At 41.6% G+C, this 25,542-nt stretch overlaps 1 protein-coding gene and 1 long non-coding RNA gene across 9 annotated transcripts in view; one reads left to right on the top strand and one right to left on the bottom strand.

Annotated features, from left to right (window-relative positions):
- Positions 1-6,865, bottom strand: part of FER (FER tyrosine kinase) — a 190,207-nt gene extending 183,342 nt beyond the window's left edge. For 3 of the 7 annotated variants that reach the window (XM_084504774.1, XM_084504780.1, XM_084504781.1), the window contains exon 1: positions 6,787-6,865. The gene's annotated coding sequence lies outside the window, so the exon portion shown is untranslated. Of the gene's footprint in view, positions 1-114; positions 602-5,797; positions 6,556-6,786 lie in introns of those variants that run through there. The other 4 variants (XM_084504778.1, XM_084504775.1, XM_084504779.1 and 1 more) reach the window with 3 other exon arrangements.
- Positions 6,866-7,598: 733 nt separating this feature from the next.
- Positions 7,599-11,998, top strand: LOC311427417. 2 transcript variants are annotated; one of them, XR_014687347.1, is made up of 3 exons: positions 7,599-7,764; positions 9,284-9,396; positions 11,698-11,998. It is a non-coding gene; the product is annotated as an uncharacterized lncRNA (long non-coding RNA). The 2 variants fall into 2 exon arrangements; XR_014687348.1 differs by having other exon boundaries at positions 9,243-9,396.
- The last annotated feature ends 13,544 nt before the right edge of the window (positions 11,999-25,542 follow it).

Below are 25,542 nucleotides of genomic sequence, written 5' to 3'. Positions count from 1 at the left end.
TCTTTTCCAACATGCAAACAGCAATAATAGATGTGATGGAAGAAAGCTACTAACAATCTTCAAACGCTTATCGAACACCATCTAATTCTTTCCCCTACCACCAAAGACACTTACCCATGGCAGAAAATATTTTTGTGAAGCCTCTGTCTTCTCTGATTTAGCATTCCCTTGCTCTTAGCACGGGAAAAAGTTTATCATCAATCAAAACTTATCTCCCCTTCTCTGTGACCATGGAGTAGAGAAGCAAAGATACTTTCCACCTCTCCTTTGCAACCTGAACATCTGAGACCAAAAAGATGCTTCAGACCAAATTTCAGCAGGCAGATGAGTACAAGGTGAAGGCAGCTACAGGTTAGGAAGAGCAGGGCTTGGCTGGCTGCCACACGTCGTGCCTTGCCACTGTGCCTCAGGACTCGGCGTGGTGCTCCTGTTAACTCTGGAAAAGGCAGCGCCACCTACAAAACAAGGTGCCGACCCCACACATCATTCACAAAGAGGATTTGTATCTAGTTTCTTGCTGCCTTCTACAAGCTTACGAGTAAAGGAAGGCTTCTTCCTGTGTTTTTCCAGGAATTAAACTTCCTTTGCAAGAAGCTCCAGGCTGCAAGAACAACAAAGAAAAGCACAGCTTCAGCAGAGAGGACCCGAGCGAAGGACTTGCACTGCACTCGCAATTCTGCAGCGCTGCAACAACAACCTCCATGCTAGATGGTAACAGAAACAGACTGAGCAGGATGAGGCTGATAAGGGTGGTTCTACCTTGGCAGGCACCACGAGCAAGTCAAACATCTCCAACCCTCGTACAAATTCTAGCATGCTACAACACTTTTCCTTCTACAATCTGTTCCTGTGGTCTTCCTTTGACCACAGCTACCTCATGTTTTTACCTAAAATTGCAATAGGGAGTTTCCAGAGCTTTTGAGGAGCAATTTTAGTCCCTCAGTACAGACTCTTATTCTCACATATTTCACAGGCTGGAAGAACAAAGTGCTTAATTAAAGCTGTCACATTTTTCTAACCGTATTAACCCAAACTAAGGACGAGGCTCTCTCAGCCCTTTCTGTGTGCATACACAGCCTCACATACATCCTGCACATGGGACATATCCTACACAGTCAAAAATTAATTCCACTCTAGCAGGAAAGAGATTTGAACACCAGCACAGAAAAACACCAACCCAAATCTCCTATCTTCACATGGATATATTAACATCATGAACCACAGCACTGCCTGGCATGGTCTGACAGGTAACAGAGAAGTACCAGGCTAAAAATAAATAATTAAATTGTCTTTTATTTTTATTATTAACTTCTCATGTCTTTCGGAGTCTTCTGAAGCACTCTTACTGCTCTAAGGTTATAACAGTTCCATCTTTTAAAGGATGGAATTGTTTTACAGAGAAACTTAAGAAACTTAAAATGCTGAAATTACAAATAATTGGCCCCAAACTAAAAATGATGAAAATGTTAGTTAGTGACTCACACTTATTCTAAATTGTATATACTGTATAAAAATAATTTTCTGAACAAGCTAGAACAACAAAAGACAAGTTAAAGTATTACATTTTCAAGACACTTGTCATTAATGAGTAGTGAACGTGGAAACAATTGCTAGGAAAGTGGCAGCATGAGTCAACGTTAGAATTAAACATAGCTGTTTATTAATGGTTTGGTCTACGCAGTTACGTATTCCTTCACTTATTTCTTTCATGCTATTGGGATGTCATCTTCATTAGCTGGAAGGGAGTTGCAGGTAACATTTCATTTCTTGATATTCATTTAGCTAGAAGCATAGAATTACAGAGTCATCTAGGTTGTAAAATACCTTTACAATCAAGCCCAACCACCAACCTGACCTACCGAGTCCCATCACTAAACCCAGTCCCCTAATGCCACATCCATACATCTCTTAAATACCTCTGGGAATGAGGGCTCCACCACCCCCCTGAGCAGCCCTTTCCCGTGTTTGACCCACCACCCACTGTGAAGAAATACTTCCTCATGTCCAATCTAAACCTCCCCTGCTGCAACTTCAGAGTGTTGCTGCCCCGTGTCCTACCTCCTGTCACCTGAGAGGAGACCAGCTCCCTCCGTGCTGCAACCTCCTTTCAGGCAGCTGTAGAGAGCAACGGGGTCACCTCCGCTCAGCCTCCTCTTCTCCAGACTAAGCAACCCCGGTTCCCTCAGCTGTTCCTCATGCATCCTGTTCTCTAGTCCCTTCACCAGCTTTGTAGGTCTCCTCTACACACCCTCCAGCACCTCGACGTGCTTCTTGTAGTGAGGGGCCCAAAACTGAACACAGCACTCGAGGTGCAGTCTCAGCAGCGCTGTATACAGGGGACTAAACCCTTCCCTAGTCCCACTGGCCACACAATTTGTGATGTAGGCCAGGATGCCATTGGCCTTCTTGGCCACCTGGACACACAGCTGGCTCGTGTTCAGCTGGCTGTCGGCCAGCACCCCCAGGTCCTTTTCTGCTGGGCAGCTTTCCAGATGCTCTTGCCCGAGCCTGTACCACTGCAGGGGGTTGTTATGCCCCAAGTGCATTATTTTTTCCTATGGCCCAACATCATCCAGAATTTCTCCCTGCAGCCAAAACAATTGGATTAAATTGTTTTAAATTACCATTAGTCTGTAATACATGGCAGTACTGGTCTCCTCAGGAGAAAAACAGTCTAGTTCCAAGTATTTGTCACTCTTTTAAAAAAATAAAATAAAAAAGATCAGGTTGTTGCTGCTTCTTTCCTCCTTCATTAAACTAATTACATCCGTCTGGTTCATTAAACTCTCTGCCTAGTTAATTCATAGTTTGCTCAGTCTTCTTGAGGTCACTTATTTCCTTAGCACCGTTATATCACATTTAAAGTAGCTCGATCCCGTGGTATTCTGCACAGAAAGCCAGCCCACGAGGAACATCAGTTCCCTCCTGACAGCTGACACTCCAGACAGGTACACTGCAGGAAATAAAACAGAGCGTGCTGGAGTTAAAGGTGTTGCCCCAAGTTTTTATTAAAGCTCATCTGATGGCTTTTCCCTCACATGTTCCACATCCTAAAATATGTTCACCCTGACCTCTCTTCCTTTTAGATAGGAAAAAGTTATTCTCACTACAGAGGCAGTCACCCAAAAGACAGATGATTGAACCAGGCACCCAAAACTTCTCAATGCTATTGCACTGCAAATTCAGATCTGTAAAAAATTTAATATATGCCATCTACAAATCCATAACAAATACAACTCCTCCAGATACATGAAAAAGCCCGTCCTATCTTTTCAGACCAGTCAGTTTTGTTTGGATATCATCAGACTTCCCAGTTATAAACCATGTTCCTTCTGAAAGTATTACTCTCATTTGAAAAATGTATAAATGAGTCGAGCTGTAATTAATGGATGTTAAATAGCAACAAGTTGTGGATGTTTAACCTCCTAAGTCTCTAGAAAAATAATGCTGAAGTGCACAGGAGGAAAAAGGAAAAAAAAAAAAATGAACTCTTCACATGGAAATAGATCTGCATACACAAGATTTGGAGTAACTGAGCCTGGTTTGGTTCTATGTTTTTGTTACTCCGGTCTGTCACTCTGCATCTCGAAAGTATTCTTATCAGAAATGATACCAAGCAGCTATTTTTTCATTTATGAGGCCAGTGTTCTTCAGGACATAGCACCATTCATGGAGATTTTCAGAAGAAAAAAAAAAAAAAAAAAAAAAAAGTGTGGAGATAGGAATGTCTGCGCTGTATGCAAGTTATTTAAATTCCTCCCAAATTCTTGCCTTCCTCTACTCTGGGACACTCCAGGGGAACTTGAGTAACTGCATCTTCAAACCTGAAATCCCAACTTCATCCGAGAAAAACTACGTAGCAGGACACGAGCCAGCCTGCTGTAAAGATGAATGTTAGCAACCATCTGCTTCACCTCCGCTTTGGAAATAGCTGAATCTGTAACGCCTGCATGGACCACGCTGCAGACACAACCCAGATCAACTGATAAAGACGTTCTCTCGCCTTCAGCCTGCTCACATCTCTCTCCCGGAGGGACTCTGAGGGAGCACTGGGACACAGGAGATCGGCCACTCACAGCCCATCAGCACGACACCACGGGCTGTGTGTAAACAGGAAGCCTTACGCTGGAGGACACATGCACACAGGGATACTTCTGGAAGACTGCTGTGGACGGGACACGAGTCTGCTGCAGTGTGCACCCGTACTGCATGGAGCAGAGCCTGCAGCAACAATCCCACCAGCCGTGGGCAGGTTTCCTCTCAGGGGGTACCAGCTGCTTCCAGAACACAAACCAAAGCAAAGTTAAGATGCATGCAGAACCAAGAGGAAGGTGAGGATCGAATAAAGCTGAGATTTTTGACCCGAATAAGGATATAATTACCTCCTCACATTAACAATAATCATAATCATAATAATAATAATTTGGATAAATTATATTATCTGGATGCCAACTAAATTTGTTAATCCAGCAGCTTCAGATTTACCGAACACTTTCACTGATGGGGGATTTCCCACTCCAGTTTCAACACTGACATAGTCCAAAAGGCAGATCCGGGTATTAAAAGGCCTTTCTGCATCTTCGTTAAGGCCCTTTTAACTCTTTATAATTCTTTGCTTTCTTGTTGCACGTTCCAACTGTCAATGTTTCTGTGTATTTGGCAAATCGAGCACTTCCTTTTATCTGCTGAACATGAGTTATCACATCTTCTGAACTGATAAACAAACACATTACAGAAACGGTGGAAAAGATATTCTTCTTCGTAGAAAACACACCGTTCGCAGTCTCAACATACAAGAAATACAACGACAAAAAAAAAAAAAAGCAAGTGTGTGTTCTCTTGCTTCCACACTTTGTATATTCTCATTAGTAGTAGGGAGCTCCAAAGCTGAGTGACTTTCCTTAAAATTGGCTACAAACGCATTTCCCACAACAGTCTGCTGAAGGGATAGGACACTGGGTTTTAAATACCTTTATTCACTGTGTTTGGTATAATTATCCAAGCTGTCACATTTTTAAAACTTTGCCACCTTATTTCACCGCTCCCTTTATCTGGAACTCTTGAAACTTGCTTGTGACACAGGTACTGCAGGGCACTCTCTTGCACTACTCAAACATTTCAAAGCAGAACGCATTACTAGGAAGTCTGACACTCCTTGGGAAAACAAAAATAAAAGAAAAAAATATACACCAAAACTGTATTTTAACAGATTCGGTGGCAATATACTACACTATCTACATTATAAAATAAATAATAATAAATAAATAAATAAACATATAAAATTGCACAGCAAGACAAGCTTTAGGTATTCAAAGACTTAGCAGGTTTATGTTGAGACCATACTCTAATATTTTCAAAGGTTCACCATGGGTAAATCCTGTCATTTACTCATCAGCTAACACCACCAGCAGCTGAACCACTATCATCTGGGTATTACAGCACCAAACATTTAATAAAAGTATTCCTGCCTTTATTAAATACTCATAAAAGTAACATTCTTAATACTCATCCCAGTCCGGTCTGTATTGTGCAGAGGAGAATGACTTCCTATTGCCATTCTCAGCTCAAACAGCAAACGCTGTAAATATGATGACGAGCCATGTATGTTTCAATATGCTGTTAATGTATGGAATAAGATTTTCTGTTTTTTCTAAAGCAAAAAGTCGTGCATAAACAGAGCTGGAGAAAAGCAGCAAAGCTGACAAACCAAGTACCGAAATTAAGAGATTCACAAATTGAGGATGAAAACCTAAATGCCACCCTCTTTGGAATAAGCATTATGTGATCGTGTAATTACTTCCACAGTGCTGTTCTCCATGAAGGCCTGACTCATTTATTACAGAGGATGGAGCGCTCCGGGGATGATTCAGCGTTCTGTCAGAGGGGCTCATCTTCACCAATCCATCACACCCATTGCTGCAATTTTACGTCTCCCAGTTTCTAAACAGGCAATTCAGGGAACAAAGGACTCGTGATTAATGCACTTTAGTGCTGCTCCGGGTTCCATTTCTGCTTCTGCCGGGGAGCTGTTACGTCACGCTGAGCAACTCGCAAACTTTCCACACGCTGCTCCTACTTCGGAGCTGATTGATTTTTCATTAGCTCTTAATTCTGGTGATTTATTTTGACGGTTAGGCTTAATTCCTTAATGCCTCAGCTCTTTCTGTTAAAAAGAAGCGACTCCCAAAGGCGTGGTATGGCACAGGGAGGCACCGAGACTGAGTGATGAACAGGGCAGGACACCTCGCGAAGGGGCAGCTTTCAGATCAAGGCGCGAGCACCACACGGACAAACGCGCAACACGCTACGAACAACGCGGCAGTTACCCCTTAAGAAGCGCTTCCACTACTGGCACCTAACGAGGCCGGGGCCCCAAACTGACGAGCTTCCCGTGCGAGGCTCCCCACACGGCAGGCTGCGCGCACAGGCAGCACCATTCCCATTTCCCCCGTGCCAGCTCAAACTTTTCCACGGCCGGCGCCGCCCCGGGCGCACCCCGCGGCACCCCCCCGCCTGCCTCACGCCCCCTCCAGCCCTACAAGACCCCGAGCTCCGCACCCGGCCCTCAGCGCCGCCGCCCGGCCGTTGGGGGGGGGGGGGGAGGGGGGGGTGAAGCCGTTGCCGGGGCCTAAGGGCGGCGGCGCGGCCGCGGCGCCCCCCGGCACGGCACCGCCGCGCCCCCCCCCCCCCCCCTCCCTCTCTCTCTCCCGTCAGGCGCGGCCCCGCTGCCGGTGCCGGGCCCGGCGGGCACGCGCCCGGTCGGCGGCGCGCACGGCCCGCACCTACCTGACAAGCCGAGCCCCTCCGCCGCGGCGGGCGTCACGGCCCCTCCAGCGCCACGTGACGCGCGCCGGCCAATCGGCGCCCGGCCGCTCGGTGGCTCCCCGGTGCTCTCCGCCCGCCGCTGACGCGCGGAGGTGGGCGGCCAATCAGAGGGAGGGAGACGGCGCGCCGCTGACGCCCCTCGGGTGAGAGGGGAGCGGTGATTGGCTGGAAGGGGTGAGGGGGTGGGGTGAAGGGCGGGACGCGTTGCCCCCACGCGGCGCGGGAGTTGCCCTGGAGACGCTCCAGGGCCGCCGCGGCCCGGCCCTGCCACGCCAGGCGCCGCCCCGGGTGGGGCGCGGGGCGCAAGGGGAGCGGTCCCGGCTGAGCAAAAACAAAAGTAACAATAAAAGTAACAATAAAAATAAAAACAAAAATACAAATACAAATAAAAATATACGACCTCTGTGCGCCCAGCCGAGCTTCTCCATGTTTCCACCAAGCACTGTCACACCTCCGCCATCGCTCCTGGCCTTCCCAAACGTCCTCAGAAAACAAGTTTAGGGCTTGTTTTTAGCAATCAAGTTTACATTTACCACCCAGTATTCAAAAGTTATGTCAAAAGTTCCTTCAAAAAGTTCCTTCAAAAGTGCCCTCAAAAAAATATCTTCAAAAGTTCCTTCAAAACGTTGCTTCAAAAGTTCCTTCAGGTGTTCTTTCAAAAGTTGCTGGAGAATGGAAAAGTACAAGATTCAAGCCTTAGTGGCTGGAGGGGGGTGTCTGCGTAATTACAACACTAAGCTATATTCCACACCAGGTTTAATGCATTCGTGTAATTTCTCTGCTTTGATCGCTGATCACAGAAATACAGGTGAGAGGCTGAAAGAAATGTATGCGACTGAAATACAGCAAATCCTGGGGACAGAGCTCGTGGGCATTGCAGTTTATGGGCAGACAGAGCTCTGGTGCTTTGTCACCAGGAGAGATTAGCATCAGGAACAGGTAACAAGCAAGAGCAAACAAGCACTAAAAAGAAAAAGAAAAAAAAAAAAAAAAAAAAAGAAAAAGAGAGAGAGAGAAAAAAGCCATTACTGTGATACTAGCTTAAGAGGTCTGGGAAACTTCATGAATGTTGTACATTGTCTTTTTTTTATCAGATTGTTTTTAAAGCAAACAAATTCAATTTAATTAAGTACTAGTAACAAGGTCTGATAATACAATACTTACAGAGGAACCACCGTAACAGGTTAGATTAGAGTTACAAACAAATCCTTTTCCATGTGGTAGCCAGTAGCTGGTATGTAGGATAGTCTGAAAAACAGGACACAGGCAGAGCAGCCATACCCCAAAGAGGGCTTCTTGACCTTGAATTCATTTTTAGACCACCATGTAAAAAACCCATTAGTGAAACTATGCTACATTTACTTTTCTATCTCTGTGTACGCCATTTACACTTTTTTCTTCCAAAACATCCTATATAAATAATGTTTTCCTTTATTTACCTACCATGTGAGAAAATTCCTTGCATATGGATGTACCTCATCCATATGCAGCTCATTGTAATATTGAGACCTACCTGCTTTTAGAAGCCAGTTTGTGTAAGACTAGGTACAATACAGAGAAGAAAGGCAAAAGCTATTTAATTTGCAGTAAAAAGTGTTGTTGTTGTTGTTGTTGTTGATTTTGCTTGCTTGTTTGTTTGTTTTTTAAGATGCATTTTACCTTTGGATGCTTTTCAACAATTTAATATTTGGGTAGAAAATATTAATTTAGATGATAATACTCAATTTAATATAACAGATCATCAACAACAGGTTTTTATGACAGATAAAGAGCCTTATTCAGCCTGCTTTCAGCTGTATTCATATATATAGGATAGGATAGGATAGGAAAGAAGGAAAGGAAAGGAAAGGAAAGGAAAGGAAAGGAAAGGAAAGGAAAGGAAAGGAAAGGAAAGGAAAGGAAAGGAAAGGAAAGGAAAGGAAAGGAAAGGAAAGGAAAGGAAAGGAAAGGAAAGGAAAGGAAAGGAAAGGAAAGGAAAGGAAAGGAAAGGAAAGGAAAGGAAAGGAAAGGAAAGGAAAGGAAAGGAAAGGAAAGGAAAGGAAAGGAAAGGAAAGGAAAGGAAAGGAAAGGAAAGGAAAGGAAAGGAAAGGAAAGGTCTCTTTTAGTTTTCTGCTTGAAATTTTGAAAACTCACAGAAGAACTGGCTTGGCTTTTGAGGAAGAAAGGATTCTTTGTTCCTTTTTGTAGTAAGTTTTAATTTCCAACCCTTTCATACGTCTATTAAATAAATATGAGAAAAAAAGGGGGTAGGACTTTACTACAGTCTCAGCAGTATAGTACAGACATATGCAAGCTGGTTTGAAATTCAAATTGCTAATTTTATTTAGAAATTACAAGCAATAATTAAGTGTGAAAGCATTAGAAGTATATTAGCACTTGCAATTAAAAGCCAAAGTTAACAACTTTATTCCTACCAGGATACTATTCTTCTATACCTCTTCTGTCTTCCCCACCCAAGTCTTCTGGTTCTGCAGCCATTCCTCCATTCAGCCCCATCCATGATCTCCTCTGCTCTACTCCTGCCTGACCTGATCCAGGGCCCACTGGAAGCAGAGGAGCTGATTCCTGCAAGTAAGTGTTAGGGAAATGAAAAAGCTCTTGCTTCAGAACACCTCTCAAACATACTGCCTTCCAGCCTCTCCCCTTTGCTCCCACACAAGTTAAAGCTCTACTTTCATGCTAAACCAAAACTGATTAGCATGAATACCTCAAACCTGCCAGTATGGACAATGGCAGCGGTGAAGTACAGCTTCAGACCCAGTTGCAAAATATAGACAGCACCTGAGGAGCTCGGTGAGAACCTGGACAAATGCTGAGGCCTGTGGTGCTGCACCTCAACACCCACCAGACAGAGCACTTCACTGCCAAACTGGATGAAACAATAACAGCCGTCCAAGAAAAATACATGAAGAATTCAGTTTAGTATCCCGGGTCTGTCTTTGCCTCTCGCATGACTCGTGTTCTGTGAACTCATGCTTTTATGTTTGCTAGCTTCCTAACTACCAGAGAATTTTCAGTGACTGTGACGCTAGAAATCCCAGGGGATTTACTTCTTAAATGGTGGAAGTCTTGTCCTACTCTGTCAAGCTCCAGGTTTCAGGACTCTTTTTCTTTTTGTTCTTCTGTTTGCTACAGATCTTCTGGTACATTGCCAGTCTATAGTTCAGTCAGCACATTTTCATAATTTTGAGTGCTTCTTTTTTACCTTTATCTAATTTCTTTGTTTATGGCTCATTGCCTAAAATTCCTGAATGCAACGTGCAAGTTATCTGCCTTATACTGATGATATTCATGTTGAAAAACCTTAAAGTTATTCTTAGGGGATGGATACCGTAGCATTATATTACTTCAAGAATGATAGCAACTTTAAATTAAATTACATGCCTGGAAGGGAAATGTAAATGTAGGAAAGAGAGAGGGGGAAAGATCCTCATTATCACTCCTCCAAAATGCTAAAGTAAAAAGGAAGTGATTGCAAAATTCGACATCAAAAAACATCTCCTGGATATACTTAAGAATTCTATTATACACAAGTCAGTAATACAGGGGAGCTGTTACAGAGGTATCCTCAGAATAAAATATTGCAAAGAGATGCCTGTGAGGGATAAAAATAATAAGTTAAGAAAAAAATCCCCAGTAATCTCAGGCTTTTGACCAACAATAAGATTCCTTGATCCCCCAAAAGGTCATATTAATTCTTTCCTGTTGAGTTAGATTTACTGCAGTTCCATGATGAATTAGGCATGAATGAGTATCTTTTTCTGAACTGTTGTACATCTTACGAAGCTTAAAAAAAAAATAAAAAAAAAAATTACCATTTTACTTATTCTTTCCTTATTCACTATCACTATTCTTACAGCAAAATGCAGTAGAGGGATTTAAATAACTAAGCAAACGAAAGTGTAAAAACACCGGAGCTTTTGCGTCAGATACAGTTACTACCACTGTTATTAGAAGGCACAAAAATTACTCTGGTTCTTCTATTACATATCTACAGAATAACATCATAAAACCCAGGCATGCTAAAGCAATAAAATGAAGAGCATGTGAGTGCAGAGCAGAGCAACCAGCTGAACTTTTTCTTTTCACCTCTGCCTTAGACATTCAACTTGAGCAAAGCTCTCTCTCTCTCTCTCTCTCTCTCTCTCTTTCTCTCTCTCTGCCTCAGTGTTTCTATCTATAAATAGTAACTTTAATACTTTCCTTGAGGGATGTTAGAAGGCAAGATTGTTAATATTTATAAAGCATTTTCAAATTGTTGCATGGAAAAGGTAAACAAATGCCAACAATAGCATGCAGAATAAGCATATTTTAATTATTTCCACTGTTGGTCATTAAAGTTTAATTTTAATATTCTTTTAAAAGATTTTCATGATTACTTGATATTTTTCTGTTCTCTACCCTTCTTTTTCTCCCACCCCCATTTTGTACTTCATATTTTGAATTTCAATGTCTGTTGCTATGACAACACCACGATCTGACTAGTGCTGCCTTCAGACCCTTTTCAAGTCTACACTGTGCTATTTAAAACCACACATTTTGTGCTTAAAGAGCCTGGAGATTTCCTTAGAATAACCCGACAGGGTTTTCCCAATCATAAGCTATGGTGCAAATATGCATTACTAAATCCTAGTACCTACTATTACTTTTCTAACCATTCATATATTACTTTGAATAATTGCCTCTCTACGGGCATGGTAGCCAAATAGAAGATGGTGGGATTAGCAGAAGGAAATATTTGTCATGTATATGTATGTATGAGACAAATTTCCATATATATGTACATAAATATGATATATTTCTGTATATACGTATGTACATGTACATGTAGGCAGGCACATGTACATTGAAAATGTACAATTTATTTTTCAGTTGTGTGCAAGATAGACTCTGCAACAGAACTTCTTAGAGGGAAGTCACTCTTGGAGCCTTAGCCACACCAGAACAATAAAAGCGAGCAAGTTCTGTCTAATTTCAAAGACCTGAAGGAACCCAGAAGTCGTAAAGGAAGATTACCAGTGATTTGAGAGAACTGAAGGCATGGTTCACTCTTAAAAGGAGCTAGTGATTCTTGCTAGTGCCTGAATAGAAAACATGCATATAATGGAGAGCCAGACATAACCTGTAGCTAAGGACGAGCATTCAAACCTCTGCTTTCCTAAGGCTTTTTAAATTCCTGATAAATTTACTGCTGTTATCATTAATTAGAGTCATAGGCTGCAACCTAAAAGGTGCTCACAGATGTGCTGCTCAGCTCCTGGAACAGACACAGCTGTAGTCTAAATCTGGAATCTAAATGATGTACTGCATCAACTAGTGATAAGGTAGGGGACAAAAGCTCTCAGAAGCCTTATGGATACGCTCCTATGCCCCCTTAGACCAATTTCAAAATTATTTACAGGGCTTATGTCAAGTCATTGCGAACACTGGGCCCCCAATCCTAGTGGGACAAGCCCAGTTTTATCATATACATCAGATAGTTTTGCAGATACACTGTTTTTAGTTTCTGTTTTCCCACCTCTAGCTCTATGGAGCAAGCATTGCTACTCTGTAACATTCTGCTCCTGAAAAAAAAAAAATATTGTGCAATCTGCTCTGAAAAATTGTTTCTAGTTTCCCTTCAGTTGATGACTGAAGAGGTAGTTATTACTACTGAACTTGCAGAATAATAACACTGTCTCAGCTCAGTGTCTCTGCTCGAAAGTCCTGGGATTTTTATCTTGCTGCTTAGTTAACTTGGACTGAAACACTGCGAGTATTTATGATTCACACAGTGCAGAAACTTCCTGGCCTGAGCACACTGAGGTTTCTGTTGATGTTTCCTCTCAGACTGTACACTCATGGTATGAAGTCTCTGGGTACAATACCTTAGGTCAGTATTGCACCCTCTACCAGCACTTTTACCACCACATGTTCCTCTCCTCAGTCTTCAGCATGCTTGTCCCCTCACTTCTGCCCACAGAACATGTATGCAGCTGTTCTGTGAGGCAGATAAGGGAAACGAAACAGCTTAGAAAAATAGTCCTGATATCACTTCTAAACAGACTGTAGATATATACATTTTTATAGGTATTGCCATGCTTTTAGGTATTGCCATGCTTAGGTATTGCCAGCATGCTCAGCCACACAAGCCTAGGATTGAGCAGTCAGGGAAGGGGGATGAGTGCAGCAACACGTCGGCTTATTACTGCCTCCAGAGAGTTCAGTTCCTAAAGTGGCAGCCTGAGATTACCTCCTTGATGAAGTCTTTCTAGCCTTCCATGCTACGGTTAGGAAATCCCTCTCTTTTTCAGTGTATTTGGTCACTGCCATGTCTACTCTGAAGAGAGTAGTGTAGTGTAACACACATGCTGAACTACTGTAAATGCCCCACTGTGTGTACAGCTCTATAAATGGATGAAACAGTTGTCATTGTGTTTAAAACAAACAAACAAACGAACAAACAAACAAACTTGAATTAAAACTCCATTTTAATGTATTCCTGCCTCGCTCTCACAATGCACGTTCTTTTTCCTGTGCTGCAATATGCTACTGCCCTAGCTCATGCTGACACAAATGAGGGTAGGATTACATTGTGAACAAAACAGATAAGCTTAAATAAAAACCTGCAAACAAACAAACAAAATCTTTAAAATAGGACTTGTTGATCCATGAACCACAAGTTGAGCCTTTGCTTTAAGACATCAGCATTTTTATTTCAGAGTAAGATGATTTAATCCATCTGAACAGGTTATGATTATGCCTACTATGATGAAGGGCAGTGGTCTTTCTAAAACGAAAGCAGCAGATGAAGGTAATTCTATAGGAAAAGATAAAGGTCAACATCTTGATTACCTTGAAAATACACAGGAAGGCAGGCGGGGAAAAGCAGGGAGAGTTTATAAGATTACACATCTCTTCTGTGTCTTTTCTTTAAGCAGAAGCATTTAGGACGTATCCACAGCAACTCGGCAGGTTGAGTGACTTGACATCTTCAGAGGTGAATGTTGAAGAGCGATGTTCCTCGGAGTTACTGTAACAATAAATGCAACTCTTCCTCTAGATCTCTCCCTAGACCTAGCAACCAAGTTGTTATTCCACCTGTTTGGAATCAAGTTGCTTTACTTTTGTTTTAACCTGACTCATGTCAAGGATAAAATTAATATTAAAATCTGTGTAAACCTTTTTCCTCAGTTTCCTATTTATGTACTTCTCAATTGTTTTTGTTGTTGTTTGCCTGTTTTGTTTTGTTTTGGTTTGGTTTATTTTTCTGGGTGTGGTACAAATTGCCTTGTATTTTAAAATTTTGGGTTTGCTATCTAGATGCAGGTCAAAGAAAGAGCTAAAGTGTTATTGATACCCTGATCTCAGAAACATGTTATTAAGTTCCTGTGTTCTTTTCATATCTTGCCTGGCAACATCTCTCAGTACCTTTTAGGAAGAGTATCTGGAGAGGTACCACATCATCATAGCAAGGCACGCAGCAGGAGAAGCATGGAAGAGACAATTCCAGGGTTCCCAAGGAAGAAAAGTCAAATTCATCATTATTTACTTAGAAACTTTTAGGGAGAGACATAAGACTTTATTTATTTATATTTTTTTTTCCCAGAAAATCTCTAAAATGAAAGACAAAGAGAGAAAAAGAAAGAGAAAAAAGTCAATAAGTTTCTCAGGTTTTAATGCATTTTTTTTTCTACAAGTACACGCTATTATTAAAACTATAGCCAGTTGTTCAGCTCCTAGCTCTGGAAATTCAGCTGGTGCTTCCTGGGGTATCTAACATGTTTTGTTATTGGACAGGTGATGAGACTTTAGCAGACCATACCACTTTTCTATGGTTAGTCCCTGGCAGGCCTACACAATCTTTTAAGGATGAGTGAGTACACACACGCTTTTTTATGAGTCCTTTGGTCAGTAAATCACACTGAAACCATCAGTAGGATTTGCAAACGAGTTTTATGCAACAGCTATCATTATTCCACATAGTGGGAAGCCTTCCCTGCAAAGTACTGATACCCTGGATACTGCAGCCAATGTATATCAACATCAGTGGAGTGGGAGCACATCCAACATCCAACACTGTGAATTCCACAGCTTGCAGCAATATACACCAAATGAAAACCAGGCAGATATCCATCCTCCAGCTTGGAACACCTGCAGGTAAAGCTGTAACAAATTGATTAGTGGTTTTTACTTTTTTGCCCTTGTCTAATCAGTTACAGCAAATCAATTGTGCCCTCTAGAATCCAAAGGAGTATAAGACAAGCCTCTGACTTGCTTCAACCTCATTATTTAAATATAAAAGTCTGCAGAATATATTTTAAAGGACATTTTTATGAAAACAGAGTTTGTTTTTTTCATAAATATTAACCTTATCTCAGTTTTATCTGTACAGTATGTAATGATAGTGCATGTTAGAAAACACAAGCTTTCTTTCTGCTTTGGTAGGCATTCTAGGATTATATTGATACAATTTTAGTAGGAACCACAGTAAAATTGTTAATGTAAGTGCAGAGAATAAAATGTCTGTAGCTTATCAGCATTCCTCACTTACTGTTAAATATGAAATTACAGGAATTGCTTGGGCATTTTATATTAAATATTTAGACTGTGTTAGTGCTTAGCTAAAAAAAAATAATAATATTTCTCAACAACAGGAAACATTGTTTTGATCTGATTTATTACGATCATTTTAAGTAATCAAGGTAGCACATTGAAAGACTCGTTCTGTTAATTCTATCTGAGTCTCTTTTTGTATAATTTATAAGTGCAACATGCCCAGCCTTGAAGACATTGAACATGGGAAGACTGGTCTTGTTGCATGGTGATGAGTTTACTTATTGCATAAGACTATAAAATGGAAATAAAATATATGCTCCAAGATTTCTATTGGCACCTTCTCTACAGATTGGACAAATAAGCCTTTGTAAGTATCAGTATCTGATATTACTATTCTGTCTCAATTCCAGCAAGATGTGGCAGCATTATTATCTTAACCCTCCCTATAATACCTAGGAGAACTGTGAACCCTATATGCTTTTGTTACCGTGTGACGAGCTTAGGTGTCTTGTCCCCATAATACCAAGTTAGGCACCTATATTTAACCCTTTTAAAGTGAATGTGAAGGACTGGCCACCTCAAAATGTAGTTAGGAGTAGGCAGGTGCCAGAGCACAAGGAAAGACAGCTGTCACCTAAGTGCCAGTGTCTCCAAAGGAGCCAGGGAGCCAAGGGGGAATCCTAGGGCTGACGGGGACCTCGCCTGTTATCCCGCCACCCCCAGGCAGGGGGCAGGGCAGGTGGGGTCGCGGGAGTTAGGAAGGACAGCCCCAAGTCCAGGATGCTTCACCAATCCAGGCAGATCAAGCCTGGTCAGCCCACAGGAGAGAATCAGTGAAGTCTGGTCAGCCACATCTGGCCAGGTCCAGCTAGAGACCAGCACTCCTAAGAGCCAAATGCCCAGGGCTAAACCTAAATCTCAGTGCCCAGGGGGGAGTGCTCCAGCATGTGGTCGAGGGCCCCAAGAGAGGCTGATCAGAGCCATTAAAGTCTGTTAGTGCCCACAGTGTCATAACAACATGATACCAAGCAGGGATATTTGGGGGAAGAAGGCCACCCTCTGAGCAGTCTTCTGCTTGACCTGCTCTGGTTTGTAAGCATCCCTTGTACTCACTGTCCAAGCCTGTGTGCAGTAGTACTCTAGGTGTGCTCTAGCAAGTTCTGTATAAAGCTGAGTAGTCACTTCTCTTGATCTGTGCTTGTGTTAGTGATGTCCAGGATGCTCCTGACCTTCATTGCTGTCAGGCCATGCAGCTGGCTCATGCTAAGCTTGCTGTACACCAGGACCTCCAGATCTTTTCCATCAAAGCTGCTCCCCAATTTGTTAGTTCTTGCATCTATAGCAACCTAACCCAGATACAATAATATTGTAGGAGAGGGTGTTTAAAGCCTTGCCAGACTTCCAATGAATTCAGTGAATGATGCTGAAAACAACAAAGGGAAAAGGTAGTTCAAAAGTTTAGAGATTAAGACAAATGAATGTTGATCAAAGGAGTTGGATTCTGTCCCTGCCTTTGTTGTGCAGACCTTATGCAGTGTTAACATATTAATAGCAGTTTTGAGCATCATGAACCTGATACTTCCTTCTCTTAGTGTACTTGCTGGGGCAAGTTTAATGAGTCTATTTTAAGATAGGTTTTTGTATGCAATTAAACAAAATATTACTAAGTTCTTTTCCCTGCAAATCTGTTTTTCATGAAGTACACAAACCATTTGTCCAACTTCCAATATAATCAATAATCTCACTTATTTTTTTTCCACTCTTCATCTTTTTTTAAACAATAGCATTATCTAAAAATGTTTCTCAGACTCATCTTGAAATGCTATATGAATATTTAATAGCCCAGTTTCAAGTATCCATGCAGCCAGCTGTCACCAGATGGCACTACAGAGAATCTAACTTCGGTGCAAGCTGCAGAGTCACATCCATCCCTAAATCTAAATTTGCTTGATAGCTGGTAGATGTAGCTGTCATCAAATCCAGGAATAAATCCTTTGTAGCTTCTATCTTGAGTTTCATTGTCTACTTGGCACAAATTGCCTTCCATACATAATGGATGTTGAGTCTTGCCAACGAGCTGGCTGAAAAGTTCATTGTCTGTTGTGAAAGTCTTTAACATTACTCCGGAAGACCTTCAAAGCTTTGTCGTATATACATCTGTTGTTTTGTTGTTGTTGTTGTTGTTTCACTTCTCTTAGTCTGTCCCTGGAGGAAACTGGCAGACAGCTATAGCTGAAAATTATTATCTGATGAGCTGAATTAAAAATAATCAGACTCATAAGTGCTTTTCCTAACTATGATTTAACAAATTGAGAGTGACTGTAGATTTAATGGGCAATAAGATCATAAAACTGTAAAATGGTCACTAACTTGAACGTCTATCAAAGTCCAACTGCTCACCTACTAAATTGCTTCTTTTCATTTAATTGGTAGCCATTCTTTTAATTTTCACATAATACCACCTGCACTTTTATGGAGATTAAATTTAGCTTAGATGAAATTTAGCTTAGAATCCACCTCTTATTTTAGTAGGATAAATGCCCCACATTCCAGCTGTGCATTAAATTTTTTAACTTTCTTCTCAGGCTCGCAGGTAATAGCTATGAATTCTGGCATAAATCTATGATTAAGACTGCATAAATCAAGCAGTGCTTTCCAGAATGCTTTTAAGATTGGAATGCCTAGTAATAAAGTCTCCAAAATTTATGTAGAAGTGATCATCCCCCAGAAACAAAAATGCTATAAAAACTGTGCACTCAGTCATCAATTCCTGACTCACAGTAATAGTAATGCAGTCCAGATCTGTTGGTGAAGTCATTTGTGATAAGCCACAAAGGCTATTTTCTTAGACACTAAATCCTAAGGCTACAAAATTCTTAGGATATGCTTATACTAGCATATTTCCCTCCATATTTTTGTCCCATGCTTAATATTGCCTAAAATTATTTTAGGGCATGATTTGGGAGTTAGGAAGTTTGGGGGTCTTTCCTTCCTCCAGCAGATGGTTTGCTTGTATCCCCTGTTTAGGAGAACTGCCTAGAGACTTTGTGAGAATAGCAGCGGTCATTTTGTGCTAGTTGGCCTCAATTTTCAGGATCATGTGCAATTTCCCTAGCACATTTAATTTACTGCTATGCATGAGGCCTCTTAGCTTGTGATGAAGGCTACTTAGTATCAGCAGTAGCTGCCCATGGTGATTCAGGGTACATTCACATCTCTAGGAGAGGAAAAGGGGGAGAGGATTTCTCCTTTGCACAATTCTTCTAAAAAGGGCACTGATTTGTACATGCTGAAGTAACCTAAATGACCTAAAACTCAGCCCTTGACAGAATGATTTCTGCAGACTGAGTATCCCAGCTACTGATTCCCTAAGTATGTCTCAGGCTGTGGGTTCATTAGGATTTACCTGTATTCCTCTCTATCATTACTTGCTGACTCTGCAGCCATTGGAGATCATCAACATATCAACATCAGTCAGACAGCAGAAATCATACAACATAACCCAGTATTAAATATTACATAAAACATTAGTCATGCACAAATTGCATGATGCTCAGGATCTCTGATGTGTTACAGGCTTCCTGGTGAGGGCACACAATGTTAATAGAGATGACAGGGATGATCACAAGTTGTTTTGCTTGGACATACCTGAGTCAGCGGTGCTTACAGTCTATCCCTAATCTGGTAACAAGGCTCAGAATCACAGAGTCACAGAATGGCTCGGGTTGGAAGAGACCTTGAAGATCACACAGTTCCAACCCCCCTGCCATAGGCAGGGATGCCACCCGCTAGATCAGGTTGCCCAGGGTCTCATTCAACCTAACCTTGGACCCAGGGATGTGGATACCCAGGGATGGGGTATCCACAGCCTCTCAGGGTAACCTGTTCCAATGCCTCACCACCCTCTGAGCAGAGAATTTCCTCCTAACTTCTAATCTAAATCTCCCCTCTTTCAGTTTACAACCATTCCCCCTTGTCGTGTTATCTGATTGAGAAAAAAGTCACTCTACATCTTTATTTAAGTCCCCTTGAAGTACTGAAAGGCTGCAATGGGGTCACCCTGGAGCCTTCTCTTCTCCAGGCTGAACATCCTCAGCTCTCTCATCCTTTCTTCACAGGAGAGGTGCTCCAGCCCTCTGATCATCTTCATGGCCCTCCTCTGAACGCGTGGACTCTTCTGGACTTCTGGGTCACTGTCTCCTAGGACCATTCCAGCAGCCAGTGGCTGAAGTATGTAAACACTCCTGTCAAGTCCCTTTTCCCATGGCACATACTTGGACTGTGAAGAAAGGTGCCAGAGCACTGGAAGTGTCTGGTAAGAGGAAAACTTAAGGTTTCTTTATGCTACCAGGTTAGCTGAGGCCATCTTAACACAGAGCAGGATCTGTGTCCACAAGTTTTTCTTGTGTTCCACCTGAAGGAATGAGGTCTATAGTTATGAACTGCTAGGGCAGCACTTGCAGAAGTCTTCTTTTAAGCAAAATAAGTGGTTGAGACTCACGTAGCAGTAATGTTTCAACAAAAGATGTGAAGAACTTACATTGATTTGTTTTGAATTTGTAAAGACTATCTGTTTTAAACATGCATTCCAAACAGGAAACTGGTTACTATGGTTTGTAATACTGGATCTTTTGAAGAAGTGTCAGGGGTCCTTTAATGACACTGAGCTGTCAGAACAAAGCATTGCTCTCCATTTTAAAAATTGTACCCTGGAACTGTATCCTCCTTTGAGCTTTGCACCACAGCACATGACCAGAAACATATCAGAGATGAAATGATCCTCTCAAAATCTCCGATACCATTTCATTTACCACTCATTTTATTCATCTTTAAAATAAAAATCTTTCTTGTTTTGCACATAGCCAATGTCAGCAAGGAATAAAACATGCTGGTACAAATTCTGGTACAAAAGGAAAAGAGTTGAAGTGGAATTGGAAACGTAAGGAAGATCAGGTAAGGAAGAGAATTACTAAAAGTCAATGATAAATAAATATTTTTCAACTGTGATTTGTTTACTGTTTTCCATGCAGGGCATGGCATAGGATAACTAGAGTTGTGTCTGTTGCCTTTTCCTTATATAACTTTCCCAGCTGCTGATATATCATGGAAGCATCATTCTATGAAATCTTTTTTTTTTCTGCCTAATTTTCTGCTTTATTGGATTTTTTTCCTACCTTTTTCTTCACTTCTTCCAAGCTTGATATTTATACTAAATTCCTACTGATTTTCATGAGCTGTAATGAAATTGTTGGTTCACTGTCTTACTGTAACTAACAGTATTTTATGGCTGGTAGAGGGTTTTTGTATTTCCTGTCACTCCTGGATTATTTTATTTTGCTTTTAATGAAAAGTTCTTTTCAGCCATTGTTATCGGAATACATATATGTGTTGTTTTTCTGGATATGTCTTTGAAAAAATTGTACTTCTCTGATTGACAGATTCAGAAAAGTATACCTAATGTTACACTTCAGAAATCAAATTATAAATGTTTTCCTTGGACACCACCTGTTAGCTGACAGATTTAGATAACAGCTATTGTTGATCTTTGAGAAAGGATATACTCTACTGAAGTAAATATATAATCTGTGTGCTTTTCTGCAGAATCGTGACACCAATTAGGTGAAGCACGTTATGACAGTTTTTGTAAGGATTAGAAATATCAGTAAGAAATTTTGGCACGAAACATGTTCTGCTTCACTAGCAGTACAATGCTAACCGTCTTGTAACCTGGTGTAAAGGAACCTCATGTACAGAAATTCTGATCAATCTTCCACCTGTCTTAAAATGGCTTATTTTAAAACAGGGAGTACAGTAGCTTTAAATTTCACAAAATGAAATTTCAACTTACAACGCATTTGAATGAACTTGCAAGACATAAGCCCTTTCGACAGTCTGGGTGCTATTGGATTATTTGAATCTAATATATTTTAGATCAGTGTCCAGTGGATGCTAGAAAATCTAGACTTCATTTGTTTGTTCCTTTAGATTTTAGTAAGTTTATTACTTTGTGAAGGAAGGAATTAAACCCAAATTCAATCCTTGAATTCATATTAATGAAGACTCTTAGCAATGCCATAGAGATCCCCTTCCAGGCATACCTAAGTTACCTAAAGTCACGGAATCTTTAAAAAACAAGGACAAATAGACGTAGAAAGATATCACTGAAAAATTCTGATACTCCTGGTCACACTGAAGCAATGACATTGCAAAGCATTATGCAACTTTATGCAACACTAACACTCAAATATTCTGCTGAAACATTGAAAAGAAAGAGGATGTGATTGGCATCATTTTCTTTATCATAATGACTTCTTGTAAGAATTATCTGATCTGTGGTTAACTGTTCATAAAAATGAAATTATGCGTTATCTGACTTTAAACTGAATTATTTTATCTATCGCTTGTGCATAAAATCTCAGGGCAAGTTAAGTATAAGCATTTTTTTTAAGTTTGTTTTCCCATTTTTATGATTAAGCAAAGGAAGATTTGATGCAGATAAACTGCTTTATGTGTTAGCTTTTAATGTACTTCAAATAAATTAATATATCTATTTGTACCTTCTCAGCCCATATTTCTCTGGTTTCAAAGACCAAGTGCTGTGAGGTGGGAGATTATATGCTCTAGTTAACAGGTACAATAAATGACTGGATCTTCATTTTATGTACAAAACGTAGACTGAACCTTAATAATGGAGTTTTGTGCTGCATCCTAATGGTAATTTATACAACTTTGTTTAAAATATAGTAAAATTTATCTTACTGCAGTGTAGAGTAGAGACTGCAGATCACTGCTAACAGGATCCCTCTAGCTCTTTTGTTCTCCTTCAGATAACATTTAGAAATAGACCTGTGAGGAAGGAGTGAAAGAACTTGTATTTGTATGCCATTTATTTTTAAACAATTTTTGAATGATTGCTCAAGCTTACTGATCGACAAGAGGACAAAGTTACATTGATTAGCTTTTATTCTCCATTAGGCCTGGAAAAAGAAGGGTGCTAGCACTCTGACCTTCCCAACTCTGTTTCAATCGACCTGCACTCCAGGTGAGAGTACTCTCCAGCCCTGTGCATGTTTGGTGCTTGTTCCCAAAGCAGCTGGGTAGCTTTGTCAGTTGAGCTGAGTAATGCTGACTTAAATTAAGACTGCAGAACTTGCTCTTCTTTCTTTCATGGTAGTTATTTAGGATAACCAAGAATTCACCATGGCTTTTGAGTTTAGGGTACTTCTCTCTCTCTTTTTTTTTTTTTTTAATCTATTTATTTATTATTTTTAAATATCAAGGCTGCTTGTAAAAGCTTGACTTTTGATTAAACATGCAACAAAACCAGTTAATAATGGATCCATGCATGGTCATTTGCCTGTTTCCAAGACTTAAGTATTTGATTTGTCCAAATTATAAAGAAGCCAGGGTTACAGCAAAATATAATCTCTTGATATTTATTCATGCATTAGGACGGATGTGAAGGCAAGTTTGTATCATTGCACTTTAGATGAGAAATTTTATTTGTAAGATTCCATTCCTTTGTCTTGAAATTTGTTTTATATCTCACTATCAGTGCATTTTTATATGCAAATGGGCGTAGTCACCCTTTTTTGAAAAGCAGGTAATTTCCACCAGCAGGAGAGTGAAATCTAGGTGCAAAAGGCGTATCGATTATCACAGAATCACAAAATTTCTAGGTTGGGAGAGACCTCAAGATCATCGAGTCCAACCTCTGACCTAACGCTAGCAGTCCCCACTAAACCATATCCCTAAGCTCTACATCTAAACGTCTTTTGAAGACTTCCAGGGATGGTGACTCCACCACTTCCCTGGGCAGCCTATTCCAATGCCTCACAACCCTTTCAGTGAAGAAGTTCTTCCTAACATCTAACCTAAAACTCCCCTGGCTCAACTTTAGCCCATTCCCCCTCGTCCTGTCACCAGGCACGTGGGAGAACAAACCAACCCCCACCTCGCTACAGCCTCCCTTGAGGTACCTATAGAGAGCAATAAGGTCGCCCCTGAGCCTCCTCTTCTCCAGGCTAAACAAGCCCAGCTCCCTCAGCCGCTCCTCGTAGGACTTGTTCTCCAGGCCCCTCACCAGCTTCGTCACCCTTCTCTGAACCCGCTCAAGCACCTCCATGTCCTTCTTGTAGCGAGGGGCCCAAAACTGAACACAGTACTCGAGGTGCGGCCTCACCAGAGCTGAGTACAGGGGGACGATCACCTCCCTAGCCCTGCTGGTCACACTGTTCCTGATACAAGCCAGGATGCCATTGGCCTTCTTGGCCACCTGAGCACACTGCTGGCTCATATTCAGCCAACCATCAACCATCACTCCCAGGTCCTTCTCTGCCTGGCAGCTCTCCAACCACTCATCTCCCAGCCTGTAGCTCTGCTTGGGGTTATTGCGCCCCAGGTGCAGGACCCGGCACTTGGCCTTGTTGAACTTCATGCAGTTGACCTCAGCCCATCGGTGCAGCCTATCCAGATCCTCCTGCAGAGCTTTCCTACCCTCAAGCAGATCGACACACGTGCATAGCTTGGTGTCATCTGCAAACTTACTGAGGGTGCACTCGATGCCCTCGTCCAGATCATCAATGAAGATATTAAAGAGGACCGGCCCCAGCACCGAGCCCTGGGGGACGCCACTAGTGACTGGCCTCCAACTGGACTTGGCTCCATTCACCACGACTCTTTGGGCCCGGCTATCCAGCCAGTTTCTAACCCAACGAAGCGTGCGCCAGTCCAAGCCTAGGGCAGCCAGTTTCTTGAGGAGAATGCTGTGGGAGACGGTGTCAAAAGCCTTGCTGAAGTCAAGGTAGACCACATCCACAGCCTTTCCCTCATCCACCCAGCGCATCACTTTGTCATAGAAGGAGATCAGGTTCGTCAAGCAGGACCTGCCTTTCATAAACCCATGCTGACTGGGCCTGATCGCCTGCTTGCCCTGCAAGTGCTGCGTGATGACTCTCAGGAGGATCTGCTCCATGAGCTTCCCTGGCACTGAGGTCAAACTGACAGGCCTGTAGTTTCCCGGGTCTGCCCTCTGGCCCTTCTTGTAGATGGGCGTCACATTTGCTAGCCGCCAGTCACCTGGGACCTCCCCCGATCGCCAGGACTGCTGATAAATGATGGACAGTGGCTTGGCCAGCTCCTCTGCCAGTTCTCTCAGTACCCTTGGGTGGATCCCATCCGGCCCCATCGACTTGTGCACATCTAAGTGCCGTAGCAGGTCACCAACCAGTTCTTCATGGATAGTGAGGGCCACATCCTGCTCCCCATCCCCTTCCACCAGCTCAGGGTACTGAGTATCCAGAGAACAACTGGTATTGCCGCTAAAGACTGAGGCAAAGAAGGCATTGAGCACCTCCGCCTTTTCCTCATCTCTTGTAACTAAGTTTCCCTCCGCATCCAGTAAAGGATGGAGATTCTCCTTAGTCCTCCTTTTTGTGTTGATGCCTATTCATTGTTTCCCAGATATTAGATATACAGAACAATTACAGTTAGTACAGTAGCTATTACTAGTGAAGCTTGTGATCTAAAACCCACAATTAGCATTACACTAGGGATTAGGGTTACTTCTGAGATCTCTTGAACCCTTTTGCTTGAGATGAAAATCAGATCTGAATAGTTGCCACAGAATGTTAAAAAGGCTTAAACCCTTGGTTATGCTTAACTGATCAGGAAAGATCTCTGAAGTACTCAGGCATGCGGAAGCTCATCCTCTTTTATGACTTCTTGAGGTTTCTTAGCAAATATCTGACAGTAGTTGAAATTTCTGTCTACTTTTCTAAAGAATTTAAATTTATCTAAAGCAAAGAATTTGTAAAATTCTTTGGAAATCTAAACCCCATTGTCAGGGCTATGAAGACAAATCATGAGAACTTCCAACTCTATTAAGATAATTGGTGCCTTAAGTACTGAATGACATGCTGTGTACTGTCACACAGGGTCTTAAACCCATCTGTTTGTACTTGTCGTGGATGATAAATTCAGACAATTCATCGTTTAGTTCTGCACAGACTCTTCCCTTGAGATTTACAAATATAGCTGATATTATGTTAACTTAGAACACTGTCCTAAATTATAAATACTTTTTGATATCTTTCAAAAATAGGACATTTCTGCAGTGAAGTGGGACCTTATCTGTGTTTCCAAGAGTTATAACATCTGTTACAGTTTTGATATCTATAA

The sequence above is a fragment of the Aythya ferina genome (assembly GCF_964211825.1).
Source record: "Aythya ferina genome assembly, chromosome: Z".
Classification (NCBI taxonomy): Eukaryota; Metazoa; Chordata; class Aves; order Anseriformes; family Anatidae; genus Aythya; species Aythya ferina.
This window is presented reverse-complemented; position numbering and strand designations above follow the sequence as displayed.